This window comes from Coregonus clupeaformis, chromosome 37, assembly GCF_020615455.1.
Source record: "Coregonus clupeaformis isolate EN_2021a chromosome 37, ASM2061545v1, whole genome shotgun sequence".
NCBI lineage: Eukaryota > Metazoa > Chordata > Actinopteri > Salmoniformes > Salmonidae > Coregonus > Coregonus clupeaformis.
Window position 1 is genome coordinate 27647985 of NC_059228.1, and position 17551 is coordinate 27665535.

Sequence of the window (17551 nt, forward strand, 5' to 3'; positions counted from 1 at the left end):
GTTTTGTAACACATAGGAGGTCCCGGTATAACTTGAACTCTGGTTTTGATACCGAAAATCTCTATTATCTTGATCCCACTGGAAGGTGCATTCAGGGTGGATTTAGAAAGGTGAAAAACATTCTTACATCTGAAAACCAAAGGTTTGTTACAATAAATTGACGTAGTATAGGTCTGTGGTCAGTTGTTATATTGATAAGTGTCAAATAAATGCATGTACTTACTTATAAGTGATATGCAGGCTCTATTGTTTGTAATCTAAGTACATTTATTAATGTAGTTTACTCATCTCTGTTTCCCAATGACAGTGTAGAAGTAGTACCATAACCTGTCCAGTAGATGGCAAGAAGTAGGCCTGTTCAAAGCACTGGAAATCCGGATTATGTGATCTTGATGTTGTGGTATCTGGATAAGAATGATTATTTTCTGAAAAACCATCTCAAAAACAGCAAAGTCGATCTGATCCTGGATTGCAAAAAAGAGGATAATAGGGCCCAGTTTTTTTTTTAAAGTTATCTGGATTTCGCTGATAGGATAGGATTAATTGCATAAAAATAGAATGAATAGAACGGGAGTCTCCATTCAAGTCAATGATTTGTCCGTTCTATGCATTCTATTTCTAAGCATTTAATCCTATCCGATAGGCGAAGTCTAGATAGATAACTTTAGAAAAACATGGCCCTGATCATTCTGATCCAGACTAAATGTTTTGAAAAACTGTGCCCAAGACTTCAGGGCCGTAATGTTGCAGGGAATACTGAATGAAGAGGTTCCCCCTCCCAGGCTCCTGAGCATGTGTAGGGATCTGAGTAAACATTTGAATCCGACTTACTTTTGGAATATAAGGAGTATGTTTTTCACCCTTCCCCTTTCCACTATTATTTCTGTGTTAGAGTTTCTGTTTTCATCCCATCCAGTAGGTGGCGGCAATACAGCTAATAGGTGTAGTTTGCCATAAAACCTCAAAGAAGAAGAAGAAGAAGAACAACAACAACAACAACAACAACAAAGCGGGGTACCTCCCCCCATCGTACCCCAATAGAGCTCGCCAGTTTGTAGTCCTAAAAAACAAAATGGAAATCTTTGGTTTGTTCAGCCATTCCTATGGGGGAAATTAATGGGGAAAGAATGGGGTTTTGGGATAAACGCCAAAAAATAAGGTCTGGTTAACACAGGCTCAGGAGATCTTATACATTTTATTCTATGAGATAATATCAGTCAGTTAACATGGCCTTTATGAATTATAAAGCCTTTAAGTGCTTTAGGTGCTTTTTTTGATTACAGAAATGCTTCACAATTCACAAAATGTGATGTTAGCTGATGAAGATGATCTCATAGAACAAAACATATAAGATCTCCTAAGCCTGTGTTTACCTCTGACCTTATTTTCGGCATTTATCCAAAAACCCTAATTTCCCCATAGGCTTTCGCCAATGAGCCATGGCGGACTTAGCCTCCTTTATAGCCTCTGCCGAGTCCCCAACAACCAGATCAAAGACAATAAAGTATGATCAAATCAAATCAAATCACATTTTATTTGTCACATGCGCCGAATACAACATTCACCTTACAGTGAAATGCTTACAAGCCCTTAACCAACAATACAGTTCTAAGAAAAATAAGTGTTAAGTAAACAATAGATAAGTAAAAAATAAAAGCAGTAAAATAACAGTAAAAATAACAGTAGGAAGGCTATATACAGGGGGTACCGATACAGAGTCAATGTGCGGGGGCACCGATTAGTCGAGGTAATTGAGGTAATATGTACATGTAGGTATAGTTAAAGTGACTATGCATAGATAATAAACAGAGAGTGGGGGGGGACAATGCAAATAGTCTGGGTAGCCATTTGATTAGCTGTTCAGGAGTCTTATGGCTTGGGGGTAGAAGCTGTTAAGAAGCTTTTTGAACCTAGACTTGGCGCTCCGGTACTGCTTGCTGTGCAGTAGCAGAAAGAACAGTCTATGACTAGGGTGGCTGGAGTCTTTAACAATTTTTAGGGCCTTCCTCTGACACCGCCTGGTATAGAGGTCCTGGATGGAAGGAAGCTTGGCACCAGTGATGTACTGGGCCGTACGCACTACCCTCACTACAGAGTGCCTTGCGGTCGGAGGCCGAACAGTTGCCATACCAGGCAGTGATGCATCCAGTCAGGATGCTCTCGATGATAGGCAGAAACTGCTTCTCCAATACAAATCCCCGATCACACTTGTAGGCGATGTCATGGCGACCCTCGGCTAGCTAAGCTCATGCACAGACACACGTCATCGGGTCTAACGGTCGTCTCGCTCCGAACTGCGCATGTGCAGGCCATCAAATCAAAGGCACTCCTTTATGAAGATATTTTTGAAGAAAATGAAAACGTGTCAGTTTGTCATTTTCATGAGGTTGGAGTAATAACAAGTTCAACTACTTAAGATACTGTCTCGAATCTAAGTTGTGCCTTTAGATTTCGAGAAAATTAGCTACTAAGGAAGAATCTTCTTCTTTAATTGATTTCTCAAACCGCAAACCTGGTCTGGTCTGCTTGGACTGTTTCGCAAGTGTTCTCGGGATGTTGTGCCTCTGGGTTTAAAACTCTGTGACCGGATATTCAGTTTTTCAGGGAAAATGGAAAGATACACTATATACACAGAAGTAATACACAGAAATATGTGGACACCCCTTCAAATTAGTGGATTCGGCTAGTTCAGCCACAGCAGTTGCTGACAGGTGTATAAAATCGAGCACACAGCCATGCAATCTCCATAGACAAACATTGACAGTAGAATGGCCTTACTGAAGAGCTCAGTGACTTTCAACATGGCACCGTCATAGGATACCACCTTTCCAACAAGTCAGTTCATCAAATTTCTGCCCTTCTAGAGCTGCCCCAGTCAACCCTAAGTGCTGTTATTGTGAAGTGGAAAGGAGCAACAACGGCTCAGCCATGAAGTGGTAGCCACACAAGCTCAGAAAACGGGACTGCTGAGTGCTGAAGCACGTAGCGTATATAAATCATCTGTTCTCGGTTGCAACACTCACTACAGACGTTCAATCTGCCTCTGGAAGCAATGTCAGCACAATAACTGTTCGTTGGGAGCTTCATGAAAGGGGTTTCCATGACAGCAGCCTCACACAAGCCTAAGATCACCATGCGCAACGCCAAGCATCGGCTGGAGTAGTGTAAAGCTCGCCAAGATTGGACTCTGGAGCAGGGCAAACGCATTCCCTAGAGTGATGAATCACACTTCACCATCTGGCAGTCCAACGGACTAATCTGTTTCAGCATGACAATGCCCCCGTGCACAAAGCGAGGTCCATACAGAAATTATTTGTTGAGATCTGTGTGGAAGAACTTGACTGGCCTGCACAGAGCCCTGACATCAACCCCATCGAACACCTTTCGGATGAATTGGAACGCCGACTGCGAGCCAGGCCTAACCGCCCAACATCAGTGCCCGACCTCACCAATGCTCTTGTGGCTGAATGGAAGCAAGTCACTGCAACAATGTTCCAACATCTAGTGGAAAGCCTTCCCAGAAGAGTGGAAGCTGTTATAGCAGCAAAGGGGGGACCAACTCCATATTAATGCCCATGATTTTGAAATGAGATGTCCGACGAGCAGCTGTCCACATACTTTTAGTCATGTAGTGAACATACAGTGCATTCGAAAGTATTCAGACTCCTTGACATTGTGTTACGTTTCAGCCTTATTCTAAAATTGATTAAATAGTTTGTTTTGCCCTTACCAATCTACACACAATACCGCATAAAAAAGCAAAAACAGCTTTTGAGATTAAAAAAAAAAAAAAAAAAACGTAAATAAATATCACAATTACAGAAGTATTCAGACCCTTTACTCAGTACTTTGTTGAGTCTTCTTGGGTATGATTCTACAAGCTTGGCACACCTCTATTTGGGGAGTTTCTCCCATTCTTCTCTGCAGATCCTTTCAAGCTCTGTCAGGTTGGATGTGGAGAGTCGTTGCACAGCTATTTTCAGGTCTCTCCAGAGATGTTCGATCGGGTTCAAGTCTGGGCTCTGGGTGGACCACTCAAGGACATTCAGAGACTTGTCCCCGAAGCCACTCCTGCGTTGTCTTGGCTGTGTGCTTAGGGTTGCTGTCCTGTTGGAAGGTGAACTTTTGCCCCAGTCTGAGGTCCTGAGCGCTCTGGAGCAGGTTTTCATCAAGGATCTCTCTGTACCTTGCTCCATTCATCTTTCCCTCGATCCTGACTAGTCTCCCAGTCCCTGCCGCTGAAAAACATCCCCACAGCATGATGCTGCCACCACCATGCTTCACCGTAGGGATGGTGCCAGGTTTCCTCCAGACGTGATGCTTGGCATTCAGGCCAAATAGTTACATCTTGGTTTCATCAGACCAGAGAATCTTGTTTCTCATGGTCTGAGAGTCCTTAAGGTGCCTTTTGGCAAACTCCAAGCTAGCTGTCATGTTACTTTTTCTGAGGATTGGCTTCCGTCTGGCCACTCTACCATAAAGGCCTGATTGGTGGAGTGCTGCAGAGATGGTTGTCCTTCTGGAAGGTTCTCCCATCTCCACAGAGGAACTCTGGTGCTCTGTCAGAGTGACCATCGGGTTCTTGGTCACCTCCCACCTCCCTGATACATCTAATTTGTTTTTGAATATTCGATAAGGGTTGTTGATGTCAACAGCCTGTATTCAATGGAGAGAGATGCTATGCTACTAGCCTCATGCCATGAATATGCATAAACCTCTTGAGACAGCTTCGATATAGTGTTTTTTCTCAAAGTTGCAGGGATTTACATTTAACATTTAAAGGGATGTCACGTGCCCTACTTATTTCAGCACACTTGTAACAACTTAAGCATTGCGAAACTTCTATTCGATGAAATAAACCTCACGTAGCAAATAAGGCATCAATTTTTTTTGCTGACCATATTCGACATTCTCTCATTGACTTCCATACAAAAACGCCTTGCTTGGTGGGCGAAACAACAACAAAAAAGCAATTTTCCGCTGAGTTGGGCCTCTCTCTTCTTCTTCATCTCTGTGAGATTGAGGTATAAAATATGAAGTACCCCTGCCTAAGTAATTCCAGGTCATGGCTAGAATAGATACAGCTTTTGTCAAATTAAAGTCAAATGTTTGCTTTTTTTGTGCATTTTAGCTAACCTTAACCGAATTATCCTAACATGCTACGAAAAGTAAAATAATCTGACAAAAACGGTATGTATTCCATCTAGTCAAAACCGCAATTCCAGACGAAGACACGTGACGTTAAAGGCAAAAGGGATTAAACTTTGGCCATGCCGACGGTTCACTGAGGTATGTTATGGATAACTGAGGTATGCTACGATATGGAGTTTTCACATGACTGGGAATATAGATATGCATCTGTTGATCACAGATACATTTAAAAAAATGGGTCTCACAATGGGCCTCAGAATCTCGTCACAGTATTTCTGTACATTCAAATTGCCAGCGATAAAATGCAATTGTGTTCGTTGTCACTTATACAGTGCCTTGCAAAAGTATTCATCCCCTTGGCGTTTTTCCTATTTTGTTGCATTACAATCTGTAATTCAAATTGATTTTTATTTTTATTTGGATTTGATGTAATGGATATACACAAAATAGTCCAAATTGCTGAAGTGAAAAAATAAAATAAAAACGTGTTTCAAAAATTCGAAAAAATTAATAACGGAAAAGTGGTGCGTGCATATTTATTTTTATTTTTATTTATTTCACCTTTATTTAACCAGGTAAACCAGTTGAGAACAAGTTCTCATTTACAACTGCGACCTGGCCAAGATAAAGCAAAGCAGTGCGATAAAAACAACAACACAGAGTTACATATGGGGTAAAACAAAACAAAGTCAAAAATACAACAGAAATACATATAATATACAGTGTGTGCAAATTTAGCAAGTTATGGAGGTAAGGCAATAAAATAGGCTATAGTGCAAAATAATTACAATTAGTATTAACACTGGAATGATAGATGTGCAAGAGATGATGTGCAAATAGAGATACTGGGGTACAAATGAGCAAAATAAATAACAATATAGGGATGAGGTAGTTGGGCGGGCTAATTTCAGATGGGCTGTGTACAGGTGCAGTGATCGGTAAGGTGCTCTGACAACTGATGCTTAAAGTTAGTGAGGGAGATAAGTGTCTCCAGCTTCAGAGATTTTTGCAATTTGTTCCAGTCATTGGCAGCAGAGAACTGGAAGGAATTGCGGCCAAAGGAGGTGTTGGCTTTGGGGATGACCAGTGAGATATACCCGCTGGAGCGCAGACTACGGGTGGGTGTTGCTATGGTGACCAATGAGCTAAGATAAGGCGGGGATTTGCCTAGCAGTGATTTATAGATGGCCTGGAGCCAGTGGGTTTGGCGACGAATATGTAGTGAGGACCAGCCAACAAGAGCGTACAGGTCACAGTGGTGGGTATTATATGGGGCTTTGGAGACAAAACGGATGGCACTGTGATAGACTACATCCAATTTGCTGAGTAGAGTGTTGGAGGCTATTTTGTAAATGACATCGCCGAAGTCAAGGATCGGTAGGATAGTCCGTTTTACGAGGGCATGTTTGGCAGCATGAGTGAAGGAGGCTTTGTTGCGAAATAGGAAACCGATTCTAGATTTAACTTTGGATTGGAGATTCTTAATGTGAGTCTGGAAGGAGAGTTTACAGTCTAACCAGACACCTAGATATTTGTAGTTGTCCACATACTCTAGGTCAGACCCGTCGAGAGTAGTGATTCTAGTCGGGTGGGCGGGTGCGAGCAGCGTTCGGTTGAAGAGCATGCATTTAGTTTTACTAGTGTTTAAGAGCAGTTGGAGGCTACTGAAGGAGTGTTGTATGGAATTGAAGCTCGTTTGGAGGTTTGTTAACACAGTGTCCAATGAAGGGCCAGATGTATACAAAATGGTGTCGTCTGCGTAGAGGTGGATCTGAGATATTGTGATATTTATGTGTTCACCCCCTTTGCTATGAAGCCCCTAAATAAGATCTGGTGCAACCAATTACCTTCAGAAGTCACATAATTAGTTAAATAAAGTCCACCTGTGTGCAATCTAAGTGTCACATGATCTGTCACATGATCTCAGTATATTTACACCTGTTCTGAAAGGCCCCAGAGTCTGCAACACCACTAAGCAAGGGGCACCGCCAAGCAAGCGGCACCATGAAGACCAAGGAGCTCTCCAAACAGGTCAGGGACAAAGTTGTGGAGAAGTACAGATCAGGTTTGGGTTATAAAAAAATATCAGAAACTTTGAACATCCCACGGAGCACCATTACATCCATTACAAAAAGTGGAAAGAATATGGCACCACAACAAACCTGCCAAGAGAGGGCCGCCCACCAAAACTCACGGACCAGGCAAGGAGGGCATTAATCAGAGAGGCAACAAAGAGACCAAAGGTAACCCTGAAGGAGCTGCAAAGCTCCACAGCGGAGATTGGAGTATCTGTCCATAGGACCACTTTAAGCCGTACACTCCACAGAGCTGGGCTTTACGGAAGAATGGCCAGAAAAAAGCAATTTCTTAAAGAAAAAAGTAAGCAAATACGTTTGGTGTTCACCAAAATGCATGTGGGAGACTCCCCAAATATTTGGAAGAAAGTATTCTGATCAGATGAGACTAAAATTGATATTTTTGGCCATCAAGGAAAATGCTATGTCTGGCGCAAATCCAACACCTCTCATCACCCCGAGAACATCATCCCCACAGTGAAGCATGGTGGTGGCAGCATCATGCTGTGGGGATGTTTTTCATCGGCAGGGACTGGAAAGCTGGTCAGAATTGAAGGAATGATGGATGCTAGAGAAATGAACATTAAATTATTATTATTATTACATTTTAGAGTGGCCTTTTACTGTCCCCAGCACAAGGTGCACCTGGGTAATAATCCGCTTCTTGATATGCCACACCTGCCAGGTGGATGGACTATCTTGGCAAAGGAGAAATGCTCACTAATATGGATGTAAACAAATTTGTGCACAACATTTTTGAGAAATAAGCTTTTTGTGCATATGGAACATTTCTGGGATCTTTTATTTCAGCTCATGAAACACGGGACCAACACTTTACATGTTGCGTTTATATTTTTGTTCAATATATTATTAAAGTTACAACCTTCTCTGTCTGTTTGTTGTAACGGATATTGCAGTTGCACAAGCAGAACACAGTCCTTAGACGGAGCAAAAACAATCAGCGTTTTGTCAGATTTAGGCTAATCTTTATAGTTGTTGACATATCGTAGTTATCGTACCCCCGTGCCATAGTTATGCCATATACGCTGATATCATGGCGAGAGTAAATAGCTGTAACACAGCAGCTAAGAACATGAAATCAATAGACTGTCTGTTTGTATCGTTCTTATGTTTACAATACTGACCACAAAGTTTAAACGAACATGTCGATTATGTATTTTGTGTAAAACATGTAAATAGCTTACTCCCGTCCTGAAAAAATAACGTAAAATCGTGCTTATGCTTACTGAGACATGGAATGCAATATCTAAAAACAGTTTTGTGTACAACATGAAGTTTGTAGGAATTCGCACTTATGCTTAATAGCCTACTGAGGGAATGCAATAGCTCGAACAGCTTTGTACAACATCACGTTTTGTGTTCAGACAAAGGCAATCATGTAGGAGGGACCCGCAGCGGAGCACTAAGCACAGCAGCAACGTAAAAAAAAAAACTGCACATGCGCAGAAATGTCAGTTTTTTTAGCTTTTGCAAATTGGGATACAAAAAGCTCCTTATCCAGCCACTCCGATAACCTTTTGTTTTGTTCTCCAGACGGTGTTGCCTGTAGAGGTCGCATGCGCGGTGGAGGAAGGAAAGAAAATGGAAAGGCACTAGTGCAAATCTTGGACGGAGCCGACTCGGGAAAGGAGCGGAGGCCAACTTTCTACGATTAACTACGCCGTCATTTCAATGACACAGAAATATATAAACAATTTTACTTCATAATGATAGGCAATTATATAGGCCTACATACATCAGGGTTGTCGGTTTAGGAGCTACATTCTGCCGACTGGGCACCTATGAAAGAGGTAAGTTTTCAGTGTGTTGACAAATAGGGTTCAGCTAACAAAACGTATTTTCTCATCTTATTTCTCAATTTCCATGCTAGCAAGCCTGGCCGTCAGTCTAAAAGTGCATGTTTTGAAAGTAATAGGCCCTACTGTACCTACTGTATTTATGTTTGCCAGTTATTTTAACCTACAAAAGTATTGTCCCCGAAAATCCTCCCCCACTTATTCCTCTCTGAGTGAATGGAAACTGAATATAGCCTCCGCCACTGTACTAAGCTACACTTGTCGCTCGAGACACTTGCGAAATGGCGTGAAAGTGTGTTTATATATTTTACATATAAAACATGGTTTGTGGAAGCTGTAGGCAGCGGCGTTGCGCAGTTTCGCGAGCTGAGCCACCCCCCCCAATTTATAACTAATGCTATTTTAAAAACTAATTTCCTGCTATTCTACACATTTTGCAATGAGGCTGAGATATAATTTTGCAATTTTAAAGCTAATTTCCTGTAATTCGGAACAATATTGCAATGGATTATGACAAGTTTATATGCTATCTGGTGCTATCTTGGGGCTGGGGCCCCTAGATCCTGTGGGGGGGAGAGAGACAATGCCCGCTGTGTTAGCCTAGATAGAGAGATACAATGTAGAGAGGGCTGAGACACTTCAGTCAGGGATAGAGATATTGTAAGTGTAAATTGAACAGTGGCCAACTTCATTTGCTCACTTACAGTGCCTTGCAAAAGCATTCAGACCCCTTGGATTTCTTCACATTTTATTGTGTTACAAAGTGGAATTAAAATGGTTTTAATTGTCAACAATCTACACAAAATACTCAAATGTAAAAGTGTAAGGAAAATTATTTAAAATTATATTTAAAAAATATATAATTACTGACATGGTTGACATTATTTTTTAATGACTAAGCCTTCCTCTGTCCCCCATACATACAACATCTGTAAGGTCCCTCAGTCAAGTATTGAATTTCAAGCACAGATTTGACTACAAAGACCAGGGAGCTTGTCGAAAGCCTCATAAAGAAGGGCAGTGATTGGTAGATGGGTAACAATAACAAATCAGACATTTAATATATCTTTAAGCATGGTCAAGTTAATAATTATGCTGTGGATGTGGATTAAACCACCCAGCCACATCAAAGATACAGTCATCCTTCTGAACTGAGCTGCAGGACAGGAATGAAACTGCTCAGGGATGTTACCATCAGGCCATTGGTGATTTCAATGGCTGTGATGGATCAACAAAATTGTAGTGACTCCACAATAATGACCTAAATGACAGAGTGAAAAGAACAATACAAATATATTAAAAAAAAAAATATATATATATATATATCCAAAACATGCATCTTGTATGCACCACGGCACTAAAGTAATACTGCAAACAAACACAGCAAATGAATACACGTTTTGGCCTAAATGCAAAGCCTTATGTTTGGGGCAAATCCAACACAACACATCACTGCCTCCCTATTTTTTTAAGCATGTTTGAGATCGACAAATACTGGAGAGTTTTTCAGGATAAAAAGAAACGGGATGGAGCTAAACACAGGCACAATCCTAGAAGAAAACCTGCATCAGCTTTACACCAGAGACTGGGACAATAACTTACAACATAAATCCAAATCTACACTGGAGTTGCTTACCAAGAAGACAGTGAATGTTCCTGAGTGGCCAGGTTACAGTTTTGACTTAAATCTGCTTGAAAATCTATGGCAAGACATGAAAATGGTTTTCTAACCATGTTCCCCAACATCTTGACAGAGCTAGACATTTTTTTTAAAGAGTAATGGGCAAATATTACACAATCCAGGTGTGCCAAGCTCTTATAGACTTACCCAAGAACACTCACAGCTGTAATCGATACCAAAGGTGTTTCTAACATGTATTGACTCAAGGAGCTGAATACTTATGCAACTACTATATTGTAGATATGTTTTATGAATCTTAGATTTTTTCTTCCACTCTGACATTACAGAGTATCTTCTGTAGATTGTTGACAAAAAATGACAATCAAATCTATTTGAATCACACTTTGTAACACAATACAATATGAAGAAGTTTGCAATGCTGTGCAATTCACTCTAGGAGTACGGACTGTCATGACTGTGTGCTATAGTATAGGCCCTGAGCAAAGTTCAAAATGCTTGCCAAGCAAGGCAACAGGGGAATATTGTTTAAGGTGGAAAGCAAGGTGTGCTGCAATGAACAAGTGTAAACTACATTGAAATATTGAAGTTAGCCTACTGTAGTGGGCCTGATAAGATATATGAAGACATAGGCCTAAGAAAGCTATAACGAACTTTTACTAATCACATAAATAGAATATAGAAATTGTGTGTACTTCTCCCAATTTATGCTCTCATCACCCTCTAAATTGCCCTTAAGTGATCAGCGGTGTGTTATTTCACCCTGTGAATTCAGAGAAAGTATGGAGAATACAAAGGAGTTGTACAGGTGCAACAAAGCTCATTGTGACTCAGTACTGGGAAGTTAGCTTTCTGTTCAGCTGGGTGAGTCATAAGAGGCAGTCACAGATAAACCTTCAGTTGAGTGTGTGATCTAAGGAGCGGTTCAACTTTTACAGAGATTACTTCTGTTCTAGTGTTCAACCATTCCAGTTTCTGATAAATAAATAAATATTTAGTTGGTAGCTGTCACCCTATAGATTTCCAAACTAGATTGAAAACCTGTTTTCATTATTTTGCCATGATCATCTCAAACCTCTCACTTTCTCTGCAAAAGAGTGACCTTTTTTTGCCAATTACATACTTGCCAAGGCGCCAGTTTTCCAGTCTGCTCTAAAATCTGTTAATATGCTTAAGCTTAGCTTTGGGGGGAAAACAGACTGGTGTTGTTTCGTAGAACTTTAGTCACAGGTTAGGAATTTAAGAAGTGTGCTAAGACTGGCAGTTCAGGACTTAGCAAATAGTTTGTTTTCCCCTCTCTCCTTTAGAGACTAGCAGGTTCCCTGTGTTCAAAGCTCCCTGCATGGGCAATTTGTTTTAAATCATGTGTTGTTAAGGTTACAGTGTAGTTTAGGAGCAGATTGTGGGAGTCAAAGTGTGTGCTCTTGGGTTTCCTCAGTTGGCCAAAGGCAAGGCAAACTACACAACGTATGAAATATTGGAATGCATGCATAGAATACATTCTATGTGGAATAGAGAATTGGTCTGTAGATGTACATAAATAAGCTGTATTTCCCTAGTAATTGAATGATGATGGTGGCATGATCTAATGCAATGTGATCATGTAACGGTTGTCAAGGTATATTGCATGTTTAATATGTGCCATTTATGGCATTCTAGTGAAACATTTGAGTCTCAGTGTAATTCTGTTACTGTGGAATTGCCCAACTGCATGGCATAGCCAGCTGTCTCTACACATTGTTCCTGTCACTGTAGCACTGTTGCCCTATAACATTCTGACAAATGTCTGCCCCTGGACCAGTTATTAATGGTTATCTGCTCCCCAAAACAGGCCACATAAAAAGGCACACTCAGCCTGATAGAGGGTAATATGGGGCTGAGTGTGCCTCTAAGGCAGTATTTCTCCTTATTACCATGTTGTAACTGGCTGTAGTTTTCTTTCCTTTGTCTAGCAGTTTTTTCCCCCCAGCAGTCTGCTGTGATTGCGTGCAGATCACAAATAGAGAAGTGTGTTTGTCATCACTTGAGGCTCCAACCACAGAAACCCTATGATATATACTTTACAAAACACACACTTTATAGGAGACTCGGTCAGAAGTTGGAGTTTCACACTTGAATCTCAAGTTATGATTCAGCCCTGAGAGAGCAAGAACGCTTCGACCTCTGAAAATAGTAGCCATAAATGCTGTCATAAGGAGTTTGGTTTAAAGCCTACCATAACAAGCCATAACAACACTCACATCTCATAAACCTGTAGTCATTCACCTCACCCATCTGTCTGCTAGCCCCAACTATTACTGTAGATGTGCCAGTGCAGGAAATCTGTTGCTGTCAAAGCAAGAAAACCAGTCTGTTCACATTAGTTTGTGGTGTGGGTTGTTGGGGTGTGGGGAGAAGAGAGGGGTGCAGGGAGTTGGGTGTGGAGCTGAGATTTTAGGGTGTTACATGGGATGCTTTGATAGCTGGAAGTGTCATTAGAACTTTAGAACTGGGGGGGAGGGCTATTCCCCATAGCTAAAAACCCTAAGATCTTGCGTCTACTCGTTCAGCTACTCTGTTGAATTTCAGTGATGAATAGAGAATGGCGCTCGTCTAAGAAAGTTAGATCAATGCTGAAACAATGTCTGCAAGATCACATAATGATAGTATTCTACATAACATAACCAAATTAAATAGCATAGTATAACGCTACTGTAATTTTTCTAATGTGGCCAAAATTCAACAGCTCGCACCACTAGACAAAATATGTGTTTTGATTGAAACACCATCTGCTTTAAAATTGTGTGTGTGAGCTCTTTGGCAAGTGATAAGAGGCTGAATGTGACTTTTTGAGGGAGACACATTTGGCTAAAAGCTTTGACACTCCAACACACAGTAATTATCAAACAGTTCCACATAGTTGCTTTATTTCCGTTTTTATTTATAGAGTACATCATTTAGATTTAATGCTGTAGCACAGTGGTATTCATCCGGGTGTTCACTCAGGTACTGCATGGGTCCGCATATATATATATATATATATATATATATATATATACACACTGCTAAAAAAATAAAGGGAACACTAAAATAACACATCCTAGATCTGAATGAATGAAATAATCTTATTAAATACTTTTTTCTTTACATAGTTGAATGTGCTGACAACAAAATCACACAAAAATGATCAATGGAAATCAAATTTATCAACCCATGGAGGTCTGGATTTGGAGTCACCCTCAAAATTAAAGTGGAAAACCACACTACAGGCTGATCCAACTTTGATGTAATGTCCTTAAAACAAGTCAAAATGAGGCTCAGTAGTGTGTGTGGCCTCCATGTGCCTGTATGACCTCCCTACAACGCCTGGGCATGCTCCTGATGAGGTGGCGGATGGTCTCCTGAGGGATCTCCTCCCAGACCTGGACTAAAGCATCCGCCAACTCCTGGACAGTCTGTGGTGCAAAGTGGCGTTGGGGGATGGAGCTAGACATGATGTCCCAGATGTGCTCAATTGGATTCAGGTCTGGGGAACGGGCGGGCCAGTCCATAGCATCAATGCCTTCCTCTTGCAGGAACTGCTGACACACTCCAGCCACATGTGGTCTAGCATTGTCTTGCATTAGGAGGAACCCAGGGCCAACCGCACCAGCATATGGTCTCACAAGGGGTCTGAGGATCTCATCTCGGTACCTAATGGCAGTCAGGCTACCTCTGGCGAGCACATGGAGGGCTGTGCGGCCCCCCAAAGAAATGCCACCCCACACCATGACTGACCCACCGCCAAACCGGTCATGATGGAGGATGTTGCAGGCAGCAGAACGTTCTCCACGGCGTCTCCAGACTCTGTCACGTCTGTCACATGTGCTCAGTGTGAACCTGCTTTCATCTGTGAAGAGCACAGGGCACCAGTGGCGAATTTGCCAATCTTGGTGTTCTCTGGCAAATGCCAAACGTCCTGCACGGTGTTGGGCTGTAAGCACAACCCCCACCTGTGGACGTCGGGCCCTCATACCACCCTCATGGAGTCTGTTTCTGACCGTTTGAGCAGACACATGCACATTTGTGGCCTGCTGGAGGTCATTTTTCAGGGCTCTGGCGGTGTTCCTCCTGCTCCTCCTTGCACAAAGGTGGAGGTAGCAGTCCTGCTGCTGGGTTATTGCCCTCCTACGGCCTCCTCCACGTCTCCTGATGTACTGGCCTGTCTCCTGGTAGCGCCTCCATGCTCTGGACACTACGCTGACAGACACAGCAAACCTTCTTGCCACAGCTCGCATTGATGTGCCATCCTGGATGAGCTGCACTACCTGAGCCACTTGTGTGGGTTGTAGACTCTGTTTCATGCTACCATTAGAGTGAAAGCACCGCCAGCATTCAAAAGTGACCAAAACATCAGCCAGGAAGCATAGGAACTGAGAAGTGGTCTGTGGTCACCACCTGCAAAACCAGTCCTTTATTGGGGGTGTCTTGCTAATTGCCTATAATTTCCACCTGTTGTCTATTCCATTTGCACAACAGCATGTGAAATCTATTGTCAATCAGTGTTGCTTCCTAAGTGGACAGTTTGATTTCACAGAAGTGTGATTGACTTGGAGTTACATTGTGTTGTTTAAGTGTTCCCTTTATTTTTTTGAGCAGTGTATTTACACTACCATTCAAAAGTTTGGGGTCACTTAGAAATGTCTTTGTTTTCCATGAAAACATACATTAACTGAGTTTGAATAGGAAATATAGCAAAATGCATAGGAAATGTAGTCATTGACAAGGTTAGAAAAAACAATTTTTAATTGAAATAATAATTGTGTCCTTCAAACTTTGCTTTCGTCAAAGAATCCTCAATTTGCAGCAATTACAGCCTTGCAGACCTTTGACATTCTAGTTATCAATTAGTTGAGGTAATCTGAAGAGATTTCACTCCATGCTTCCTGAAGCACCTCCCACAAGTTGGATTGGCTTGATGGGCACTTCTTACGTACCATACGGTCAAGCTGCTCCCACAACAGCTCAATAGGGTTGAGATCCAGTGACTGTGCTGGCCACTCCATTATAGACAGAATACCAGCTGACTGCTTCTTCCCTAAATAGTTATTGCATAGTTTGGAGCTGTGCTTTGGGTCATTGTCCTGTTGTAGGAGGAAATTGGCTCCAATCAAGCGCCGTCCACAGGGTATTGCATGGCGTTGCAAAATGGAGTGATAGCCTTCCTTCTTCAAGATCCCTTTTATCCTGTACAAATCTCCCACTTTACCACCACCAAAGCACCCCCAGACCATTACATTGCCTCCACCATGCTTGACATCAAGCACGCCTCCAGCATCTTTTAATTTGGTCTGCGTCTCACAAATGTTCTTCTTTGTGATCCGAACACCTCAAACTTCGATTAGTCTTTTTTCCAACTTCCTCTGTCCGGTGTCTGTGTTATTTTGCCCATCTTTTCTTTTTATTGGCCAGTCTGAGATATGGCTTTTTCTTTGCAACTCTGCCTAGAAGGTCAGCATCCCGGAGTCGCCTCTTCACTGTTGACGTTGAGACTGGTGTTTTGCGGGTACTATTTAATGAAGCTGCCAGTTGAGGACCTGTGAGGCGTCTGTTTCTCAAACTAGACACTCTAATGTATTTGTGCTCTTGCTCAGTTGTGCACCGGGGCCTCCCACTCCTCTTTCTATTCTGGTTAGAGCCAGTTTGCACTGTTCTGTGAAGGGAGTAGTACACAGCGTTGTACGAGATCTTCAGTTTCTTGGCAATTTCTCGCATGGAATAGCCTTCATTTCTCAGAACAAGAATAGACTGACGAGTTTCAGAAGAAAGTTATTTGTTTCTGGCCATTTTGAGCCTGTAATCGAACCCACATTTGCTGATGCTCCAGATACTCAACTAGTCTCAAGAAGGCCAGTTTTATTGCTTCTTTAATCAGCACAACAGTTTTCAGCTGTACTAACATAATTGCAAAAGGGTTTTCTAATGATCAATTAGCCTTTTAAAATGATAAACTTGGATTAGCAAACACAACGTGCCATTGGAACACAGGACTAATGGTTGCTGATAATGGGCCTCTATACGCCTATGTAGATATTCCATTAAAAATCTGCTTTTTCCAGCTACAATAGCCATTTACAACATTAACAATGTCTACACTGTATTTCTGATCAATTTGATGTTATTTTAAATGGACAAAAAATTTGAACATCTCAATCAGAAAGATTTCTGGCTCCCAGGTGTCTTTTATACAGGTAACAAACTGAGATTAGGAGCACACTCTTAAAGGGAGTGCTCCTAATCTCAGCTTGTTACCTGTATAAAAGACACCTGTCCACAGAAGCAATCAATCAATCAGATTCCAAACTCTCCACCATGGCCAAGACCAAAGAGCTCTCCAAGGATGTCAGGGACAAGACTATAGACCTACACAAGGCTGGAATGGGCTAGAAGACCATCGCCAAGCAGCTTGGTGAGAAGGTGACAACAGTTGGTGCGTGTTTGGAGGAGGAGGAATGCTGCCTATGACCCCAAGAACACCATCCCCACCGTCAAACATGGAGGTGGAAACATTATGCTTTGGGGGTGTTTTTCTGCTAAGGGGACAGGACAACTTCACCGCATCAAAGGAACGATGGACGAGGCCATGTACCGTCAAATCTTGGGTGAGATCCTCCTTCCCTCAGCCAGGGCATTGAAAATGGGTCGTGGATGGGTATTCCAGCATGACAATGACCCAAAACACACGGCCAAGGCAACAAAGGAGTGCCTCAAGACTATGCACATTAAGGTCCTGGAGTGGCCTAGCCAGTCTCCAGACCTTAATCCGATAGAAAATATGTGGAGGGAGCTGAAGGTTTGAGTTGCCAAACGTCAGCCTCGAAACCTTAATGACTTGGAGAAGATCTGCAAAG

At 42.0% G+C, this 17551-nt stretch overlaps 1 protein-coding gene across 1 annotated transcript in view; it reads left to right on the forward strand.

The window, feature by feature from the left end:
* The first annotated feature begins 8735 nt into the window (after positions 1–8735).
* Positions 8736–17551, forward strand: part of rin2a (Ras and Rab interactor 2a) — a 78074-nt gene continuing 69258 nt past the window's right edge. Inside the window, exon 1 of the mRNA XM_045211598.1 lies at positions 8736–9037. The gene's annotated coding sequence lies outside the window, so the exon portion shown is untranslated. The remainder of the gene's footprint in view (positions 9038–17551) is intronic.